The following is an 8,444-nucleotide window of genomic DNA, read 5'->3' as shown; positions in this document are numbered from 1 at the left end:
GCTCTGGCCGTGGGGCAGGAGGGGGACGGCTGCGTTGTTGTGTGGGAACCGAGCGGCCGAGGAGCGCTGAGCTCACCGGGGGTCGGAGGCGGAGGGGGAGGTGGGATGGCGAAGCAGCAGGCCTCTTGGTTCGGGCATCTCTTCCCGCCCCTCAGCCGAAGCCTCCAGGGCTGCTCACGCCACGGTCGTGCCGAGCCTTCCCGCTGGGCGTTTGTCTGCAGGCCCTGTCCCGCTCCCACGGGGATCCTCTGCACCTCTGGCGCGTGCCCTCGTCCTGCAGCTCATCGTCTCTACGTGGCATGGCTTAGGTTGAGCACGGCTGGGACGTAGCTGTACCCTTGTCCTGTGTGAAACTCCCGTGATGGGGCTCCTGGCTCCAGCCTCTGTTGCGGAGAGCTGGGGACAGGTAGGACACTGGAGCTGGATGACAACTGGCCTATGGCTTTGAAAAGACTTTTGAAAAGAGCTTAAAAGGGTAAGTGCCCCAAATTTAAACAGTGACTCTAATTACTCCATTATTTATCTGGCCTTTTTATGGTGGCTATAAGCTACCTCATGCACTTGCTGCTTTTCCTGGGTGGAAGCTACACTTAAAAACCTATTGATGGTAACATTTTATTTCACTTCAGCTTAAATTTTATAACCCATCCCAAAGAACTGGAATCTGTAGAAACCACTGGAACATTTGCAGGTAGTCAGCCATTACAGGAGCTGGGTACTGGAGAGCCTGTCACTGCAGCCCTTGGCCCGAAGTCGTGCCTGTGGCCTGGCAGCTTGATGGGCTCATTATTCATGGACCCTCCTGGAAATTTTGCCTTACTTTTGTCTGATTGTGCCATTCTGAAGGTGTTTGGCGAAGTGTTTTAAAGTCTTTCTGCTCCTGAACTCTAGCTCAGAAATGTTATCAAAGGAAGTTTATGCTAAAGAGATAGAAGGTGTAAGGACATGACTGGGTCAAGATTAGTGTTGTGATTACATTACTCTGGGAATGAGATTGGGGTGATGAAAGGAAGGCAAATTGTTTAATAAAATGTTTCTTGTTATGCAGTCCCTTAACATGTGCTTATAACACTGTCAAGTTAAGTCTTCCTTGATCCATTCCCTGGAAATTTATGTGTTTCCACCACAGCTACTGGAGGTTTTAATGTGTGATTTGATGGCATTTGCAGTAGGACAAGTCTGGAACTGCTGTGAGGTTCATTGACCCATAGAGCCTTTGCCTTGCAAAGCTGCTACAGTCAATGTGCTATTCAGTGGCAACTTTTTTTCCCCCCAACAGTCTGAATCTTACCACAAGAAATGAAATCAAGTTTGTGTAATGGTTTGGGTAACAGATTTACAGAAAAGAGTATTTTTTGAGGGCTCTAGGTGATAGATGTCCCTAAGGTCCTTTTGAGAGCCCAGGAATGCACCAGAATTACATTTGGTGGATAATGGCAAGGGCAAGAGGAAGGGAGTCGTCTGTTTTTCCACTGTTTTACAAATATCCTAAAGTCACCCGGTACTTCTCTGCAGCTGCAATGCCAGAACTGCGCAGGTGTATTGCAGGACCTGTACTCGTGACCCAGAGGAGGCTACAGAAGACCCTCTCGTGCCGTTTGCAGGTGATGCCAAACTGGAGAGGAGGTGGTTGATGTCCTTGAGGGCAGGGCTGCTGCTGCCCAGAAAACCCTGCAGGAATGGACCAAGAGGAACCTCCTGACATTCAGCAAGAACAGATACCAGGGTCTGCACCTGGGAGAGGAGAACCCACCACGGGTGTGGAGGTCAGGCACCTGCATTGCAGAAAACAGCTGGGAAATCCTGGTGGCCGGTGAGCTGCACAGGGCCAGCAGCATGCCCTGGAGGCCACCTGCATCTCGGGCTGTATGAACAGGATCAGAGGCAGTGATCGGCCCTCTCTAGTCAGCACTTGCTAGACCACGGCTCGAATACTTGTCCAGTTTTGCTCCCACACCCCCAGTACAAGAAAGACAGCGACAAACGGGAGTGAGTTCAGCAAAGGGCCGCCAAGTCGGTTCAGGAACTGCAGCACTTGCCACATGGGGAGATGCTGGGACAGAGGGGTTTTCCAGGATGGAGACAAGAGGGTTTTGGGGGTGGATCTGACAGCAGCTTCTGGTAACTATGAGGAGGTTGTCAAGACACTGGAGGGTGGGAGAGGATGAAGGAAAACAGGCACAAACTGAAACAAAAGCTTCAAACTGGATGTAAGGAGAAACTTTTTCACTGTGAGGAGAGCCAAGCTTTGGAGCAGATTGGCTGGAGAAGCTGTGCCATTTCCATCCTTGAGTATGTCCAAGACCTGCCTAGAAAGTGCTCTGGGCAACCTGATTTGATGCTGCTTTGATCACGGGGGTTGGACTTTCAGCCAAATTATTCTGCGCTTCTGTGATTCCTCCTCTCTTGTCCTAGTCAAGCAGCATGGGGGGAATAAACTATATTCTCCTTTCTGTGCTATCTTTGGTACAGAGAAACTTGCAAAAACTAAGAGGATCCAAAGGAATACCATGTTTCCCAGCACTGTATTATTGAGATAAAAAAACGTAGATTGTGTGCGTCAGAAGTACTTTAAAGAAACAAAAGTTGTAGTATCATCAAGCAGCGTAAAGAAGATGCTGGAAGTAAAAGTGAGGCAGTAGAGAAGAGCACGTTGACACTTATAATGAAAAATAAATGAAGGTAGGCAAAAAATTGAGGAAAGACTTGTTAAACACATGAAAACTTCCAGTGTTTTCAAATGTTGCAGAAGCAGAAAGCATTTCAGAGAGTGTGCATGGCCACCAGGTGACTGAAGTGTGCAAGGTACGTTCAAGGAGTGTGGGGCTGCAGAAAAGCCGAATTCCTTGTGTTGGTGTTGACTTAGCTTGGCATGTTCAAGGGCCTTTACAGGAGACACACTGGAGAATCCACATCAAGTTGAAGCACGAGTAGAAGCATTTTCACTTATAAGTCTACTTTAAACAGCAAGTGCTACAGGATGGATCTCCAGTGGTTTGAAAGGGACTCAGACGTTAAATTACCATGCTATGAATTGTGCTGTAAAACTTGACACTTCAGGCCACTTACGGACCAGATATTTATCTGGTTGGTAAACACGGGACAGCTTTTAGTAAGGATGCTAAGGTGAGGAGCAGAGGGGTGAATGCTGAGGTTGTTACGAGTGAGTCGGTGTGGCTTTTGCATTGTCTGCAGTGGTTAAAATCATGTCAAGAGTTGGAAAGAGGCGAGCTGGGTATGTGCGATTGTTGTGGCAGAGTTGATCAGTGTTTAGAAGAGCGCATGGAAAGGGTCCTAGGACTGCCAAAAAGCTTTTAGAAAATTTCTTTACTGGAACTTTTTGAAGAAACTAAACTCTTGGGGACAGCTTTTGAATTAATCACTGATTAAAAGCTGGAAGGCAAGAGGTAGAAGTGACTGTCCATGTTTTATGCTGCAGGGAGTTAATCAAGAGTGAAGCTGGACGGCTCAGCACGTTCATAAATGGTGTGGAAAAGAGTGAATCGTGGTGTGGCAAAGTTGCTGATAGTGCTGTGCTGTTCAGTCTGGCCGGAGTGAGTATTGGTGGCAAAAATTACAGAATGATTTCACAGGAGTGATTTGAGTGTGCAAATGGTAGGTGGAGGTCAGCATTGGTCAGCAAAGTAATGCTCAGGGAGGAGGAGACAGCCCAGATGATACCTTAAAAGTAACGGGCTTTCCTAACTGTTGCTGCTGGGAGAAGAGGTCCCATTGTCTGTGTGGAGAGTTTCCTGAAAATGCCCATTCACTGCTCTGCCGTGCTCCGAAAGCCAAATGGACCGTTAAGGAGGGAACAGAGAACAAAGCGCGACATAAATTCCTCATGCTTCTGCAGTCCGAGTGCTGCATGCATTACTGGCTTGCTGCTCTCTGGAGGGATAAAGCAGGGCAGGAAAAATGCAGCACAGAGGCATTCACAGAGGTGTGGACAAGCTTCTGCTCTCAGAAGGAGTGAATGCGTTGACTTTTCTGCCTGGGAAGGAGTTAGCAGAGATGAAGACTCCGAAATCATAAGTGACAGAGAAGCTGAGCGAGGAGTGATTATTTGTGACTTCTCATAAAGCTAACAGGAGATGAAAATGAATCTGAAACAAGTGGAAGGAAGTAGGTTGTTTCCCCCAGCGTGCAAACTATGGAACTCATCACTGTTGGATGTTAGAGATAAAACTATTTTTGAAACATTTCTATGTTCCTGGAGGAAAAGAACTCATCAAGAACCATTAAACAAGCTGTTTGGGTACAACACCTGCTTCAGGAGGTTCCCAGTGCCAGGATTTCCGAGGGGCTGTGATGGGGGAAGCGTTGCTCTGCCCTCGCCTCTTTTCTTAAGCTGCTTGCAGGTGGGGTTGTGTAATGCTGTTAAGCCAATACAGCAGTTAGCTCTCCCCCTGCGTTGCCTGCTGCCCCGTGCTAGCGCCCGCTCTCCTCCGTGCCGGGTTTAGCCGGGTTGGGATGGTTCAGTTTTTTGTGAGGATGCAGTCGAGCTCCCTGATGCAGCTCGATAGTGGGTCTGGCCAGTGCTTGTACAAGGGGATGGGTAGAAATGCAGTCAGAGGTGAGCCTCTGGAACAGGCTGGACTGTCCAAGAGGAGCCTCCTGTCTGATGCGATACAGCTGTTCTGGAGGAATATGGGATGTCAGCTCTGGAATAAGGACATGGTGGCAGTTTCTGCCTGCCACATCACACTTCAGCAACTTTCAAACATGTCCCCAGGGACTTAATCTCTTCCTTGCATCTTCTGTCTGCTGAGAAAGTGTGGGAATAGGCACCACCTGACAGCTTGGGGATGGCAGATGCATTATTGTCTGTCTCTGGAAAGATGAAAGTTCACCTGGTGACCTTTGTTGTCCCTAGGTTTTAATGGAACATAAAGCAATGTCTAAGACTGTTCAGGGGGAAGGCAGGAGAAATGAGAGCTCCAGGTCGTGGAGTGGTACTGCTGTGCGTGGGTCTAACTTGGCTTGACTCCACCATTGACTTGTTCCTGGTGAAGTGGGGAAGGTGTTTCCATCCCCCCTTTATCTGGTTCATCCAGGTAACATCATAAACCACCTCTGATAGTATATGTCATATGACTTGAGGATAGTTCTGTAACGTGTAAAAATAATCACTTTCTCTAGGTGAGAACATATATGGAGGCCAAGCCATCTCCAGCATTGTCAGAGCAGGGACAGTGTTGCTCGGACGGAGGTGTACAGCGTATGTCCGGCAGGAGGGATCGTTCTTCAACCCTATTAAGAGGAGCAATGTCTGTAACACATTCCTTAAATTATGCTGATAAGGAATTTTAATGCCAGCTTCTTACACAGTTGAAAAATACCGCTACCCGCTTGCCTGGTTAGATAACAAGTTTGATGTTTTATGGTCATGGTATTAAGTCTCTGAGCTATTTGCTCTTGTGCTCTGGAAGTGTGGTGGTGATAGATGAGTGGCTCCAGGCTGGAGAATTGCCTTTCTTTTGCCTGTCTACACTATGTGTTTCCATTTGCCCTTTTTGCAGGTAGAAAAGACATTTATATGGCTGTCTTCAGGGTGGCTTATGTTGTGACATCTTGTGTATGAAAAAGCATCTTCAGTTCAGTCCTTTGCAAGGTCGTTTGTTGCCAGAAGCTGAGATATGCAGGTGGCTGTGAAGATGGTGCTGACCTTGGCAAACTGACTCGTGTGTCAATCTGGCCATGCTGACCCTCTTTGAAGTTTCTTGTCCATCTTGTTTGAGGCTAGTCCTGTGCGGGACACAACCAATGCTTTGATTTGAAGGTGATCTCAGATTTGAATATTGGCTTTACTGGTCTCGCAAATGTTCTTTTAGTGTTTTCTCTTCTAAAGTAGGTGGCTCAGCACATTTAATTTGATGCTTTAAAACTCCATTGTTTCTCTGATGATATTTGCACGATACGGTTTGCTGTCCATTTGTATCAGGAGAACAGCTGTAGGGACAACGATAGCACACACCAGTTCAGCATGTTTTTGCTTATGGTCCGCTCCTTCCCAACATAACTGTTTTGATGCATATGGTGTCGAGAGTAATTTCTGTGTTGCGTTGGGTACCTCCTTGAATATGTGATTTTATGACATTGTGTGGAAGGAGGGGTTCTGGAGAATTTGGAAACATGAACGCAGTATGTGGTTGTATGGGTGGTCTCTTGGCTGTAACTTGAATTATAGTAGAGTGGATGATGGGCAGAAATGGGTGGAAATCCTGTGAATGGATAAATTGCACTGAATTTTGAACAGGAGTCAACTTTTTGACATTGAACAAATTTTGAACAGGGAAATTAAAACAAGAAATGGCCACATTGAGACATGTGGTATCTGACTTTCAGGAAGAAAGGGTATTCACAGCAGCAAATGCTGGTACTTGCACTGTGAAATGCTGCAGGCGTGTTGAGTGTAGTGAGAAGTTACGACAAAGGGATTTCAAGTGAGATACCTAAAGCCATCATGGATGCTGGAGAAGACTGCCTTAATCTTTCTGTCCTTTGCTGAGAAATGAGGAAAATACAGTTGTAGTTTTCAGAGGTGTGCTGAAAAAGAGAGTGCTTCTGGAGTAGTCATTGCGTGGTATGACGGATGCTGAAGTTCCTCAAAGAAGTGTAAAAATTATGGCTAAGTATTAGGCACTTACTTGATGTTTCTTCCTAGTCTGTCTGCAGATGCCCTCCATGCTCTGCACTGGTCTGACCTCGTGGCTGACCCTGCTTTGAGTGGGAGGTTGGACAGGATGACCTCCTGAAGTCCCTTTCAGCCCAAGTTACTTGATGATGATGTTATTGAAAACCAGTCCCGTGGAAAATGTTGTCTGCACCTGTGTAGCTGAAGACTGCGATGCACAAGGGGTTGAGCAGATGTTGCGTAAAGGGAACTCGATTTCTGACGCTGCTGCGGTTGTGAGACCTGGTCTCTGCAAACTGAATGTTGTTTTAATTTGGAGCATTGGTGGCCACAGGGCTGTGGATTCACCTGAGTCGGCTGCAGCAGCTCCCATGGCCTCTCCCTCCACCAGTGCCTGCCTCTGCCCCCAGCAGAGACAACTAAAAGGGACCTGAGCCAGCTCTGTATGGACGTACTGAGCTGGACTCAGTCAGGGCTGGCCCATTTCAACAAGGCAGGACGTGGAGTGATTCAGTAGAAAGTCCTGCTCGTTTATTCCTCCCTGCTTGCTTAATACTATTTTTTGGGTTGGTCTGGCTTAATTTCTCCAAAAAGCTGGGGGTGAAGAGGTAGTATGTTACATAAACTGGTTATGTGGTGGATGGAGCTTGGTTGTGAAGGAGGAGAATTGGATTTCACTACTATTGAGGTGAATGGGGAAGAGAAGCAGAGCTAGGAGGAAATGTTTTTGCTAAGTGTTATCTATGTCAGGCCCTTCATTAAAAGTTTCTAATCTTTTGGGTTTACAGACTTTTATCTTGGGAAGAAGACTTGATGCTTCTGATACCTCAAACCTTCAAAATACAAGAGGAGGAAGCACTTATGAAGAGATACATTTGAACTGCAGTTGCCCATGATAAAAATAGAAAGTTTCCCCCACTGGGAAAAAACCAATAATAAACCAATTCTATGAGAAAAGAGGAGCCAGTGAGCTATACAAAGATCGGTGTAATTTCAGTCCCTGGAAAGATTCTTGGACCTGCTCATTAAACAGCTTGCCGGTGTCTAGAACATAATAGGATAAATAGATGCTACACAGCTAATACAGTTTTATATGATCTGTTCTCGATAAATCCATCTAATTTTTGTTTGATGGGAGAGCTGGCTTATTGCTTAAACAGGCAAGCGTAGGGTATGAATGATCTGAGTTCAGTAGCGTTCCTGATATGAATTTGCTACAATGGTCATTTATCAGTTAAGGACATACAGTTTTGTAATATTTTAAGATGCACGGTTGGCTGAAAACCTGTGCATAGAGTTGTTATCGTTGGCTTACTGTGAAACCCAAGGGGCTTTTCAGACAGAGCTCTTGGTCGCTGCAGTAGTGAGTACACCTCTAGTTTACTAATGACAGCGCTGCAATCTGCTTGAATTAAAAAGATGTTGGAAAATTGGAGAGATGGCCTGAAATAACCGAGACAAAATTCTGTAAATTAAGTGTAGAGTACCATATGTAAAGGAAATAATCAAATGCATATATGCAGCCAGATTTAAAGATTGCAAAATAGTAGTGAATAGTAGTGAATTGCAACCATGTGAAGCCACTGCATTTATTCTGGCTTCTTAGTTCATTTATATCCTTTAAAAATGTGGCTGAAATGCAGTGCCATACTGCAGACAGCTACAAGAATAATTACTGCTGCAGTTAAGAGGAGTGTTATGTTAAGTACATCTCAGAGTGAGGCTCCCTGCTTTTGCAGCTAGGATAAGAGGGGGTTTTTTTCTTCTTTTTTTTTTTTTTTTTTTTTTTTTTTTTTTAAATATATTT

This window comes from Egretta garzetta, unplaced genomic scaffold (assembly GCF_000687185.1).
Source record: "Egretta garzetta isolate BGI_Z169 unplaced genomic scaffold, ASM68718v1 scaffold202, whole genome shotgun sequence".
NCBI lineage: Eukaryota > Metazoa > Chordata > Aves > Pelecaniformes > Ardeidae > Egretta > Egretta garzetta.
This window is presented reverse-complemented; position numbering follows the sequence as displayed.